Consider the following 1,670-nt stretch of genomic DNA (forward strand, 5'->3'; position numbering starts at 1 on the left):
AAAATATATCGAGAAACATAGTGTGAAATCTGATTTGATAAAATAGCTTTTAAGAAAAATCACAATCAAACATGTTTATTGAAAAACTGTTTTTAGAATAAATACTTTTTCATAAAAATGTTTTTTAAGAAAAAATAATTTTTTGAAAAAATGAGAACCAAACACCCACTTATGCTTTTGTGTCTTTGCTATGTCCTTTTTTAAGGGTTATGTGGTGTACGAGTACGTGTTAGAAGAGGTGGCTGTAGGAGGCCGGTTCCCAAGGGTATTGTCTATGGCAAACCCAAAACCAAGGTATCTCAGTTGAAGTTCCAAAGAAACAAGAGATCAGTTGCAGAGGAGCGTGCTGGTCGAAAGTTGGGTGGCTTGAAGGTTCTCAACTCTTACTGAATCAACGAGGTTTGTAGCAGAAGTATTTACCCCACTTTTTCTGCTGTGTTCTGTTACTCTGTGATTTCTCATTGTGTTTTCCTTGATGCAGGACTCTACTTATAAATACTTTGAGGTTATCCTTGTTGATGCTTCCCACAATGTAGTTCGAAATGACCCAAGGATCAACTGGATCTTCATTCCTGTACACAACCACAGAGAGCTTCGAGGACTCACCTCTGCTGGAAAGAAGTATAGGGGTCTCCGCGGAAGGGGTCACTTGCACACCAAGGCAAGGCCCTCTCGAAGGGCAACTTGGAAGAGGAACAACACCCTTTCTCTCAGACGCTACTGTTGATTTTAGTAGTACTTTTTGGGTGTTTTGGTGTCATTCTGTTGTCTATTTGATAATGGGTTAACTAGTATTACCCCCACTAGATAAGTCAATTAGGATTTCACCCCCACTAGATGGATGGAAATTAGGGTCTCCCCCTAAGTACATACAAAAAAAAAAAAATCAACTTGAGTTGACCGTGTTTTTTTTGTGTGTATTTAGGGAGGAGACCCTAATTGGCCATCTAGTGGGGGAAATCCTAATTGGCTCATCTAGTGGGGTAAGACTAACTAACCCTTTGATAATTCTCAGTACCAGCCAGGCCTGAAAGTTTTGGATATAGAGGGGACTATATTTTGAATTGTATTCCTAGATTACAGTATGGCTCGTTTCTTTATGAATTTGAAAGTTGTGAGATCTTGTTGTTTTAAGTTAGATAAGGCCCAATTTGTCAATTATATTCAGTTTATTTAGGTGAATATTGAGAACTGAAAAAAGAAAAGTCCCTTTACTGCTTGAAGTCCTCTATGCACTTGGCTGTTGGGAGGGTTATTCAGCATGTAGCTTTCATGAAAGTCTTGGATATTGAGTCGTGTGTTTGGTATGATGGATTTTAAAACAGATGGATGGGTTTGAAATTTTGAATACCTAGAAAGTATTGGGGAGAACCTCTAGATATTTTTATAAATGCAGTCTTTGTCAGGAAAATGTTTGGAAAGTGATACTTGAAAATTTTGAGGGAATCTGGAGTTTGCAGAATTTCATGAAGATGTTGTGTGATGATTAATTAGCAACGAAAACATCATGGTGGTTGCTCAAAACTATTTGACTTAAGTAATTGCCTGTAGTAATTCTAAACACTGAAGATTTAATTGTAGCTAATGTGTAGATAGAGAAACATTCACAACAAATGAGCTTCTAGCCTTGTATAGATGTTAAGATCCCATTTCCAGAACAATTTGTATGC

The 1,670-nt window shown here is 37.4% G+C and overlaps 1 long non-coding RNA gene across 1 annotated transcript; it reads left to right on the plus strand.

Moving 5' to 3' along the window:
• The first annotated feature begins 211 nt into the window (after nt 1–211).
• LOC147494436 (uncharacterized) lies at nt 212–1,120 on the plus strand. Its single transcript, XR_015198703.1, has 2 exons — nt 212–399; nt 482–1,120. It is a non-coding gene; the product is annotated as an uncharacterized LOC147494436 (long non-coding RNA).
• Nucleotides 1,121–1,670: the final 550 nt, after the last annotated feature.

Source organism: Coptis chinensis, chromosome 6 (assembly GCF_015680905.1).
Source record: "Coptis chinensis isolate HL-2020 chromosome 6, ASM1568090v1, whole genome shotgun sequence".
NCBI lineage: Eukaryota > Viridiplantae > Streptophyta > Magnoliopsida > Ranunculales > Ranunculaceae > Coptis > Coptis chinensis.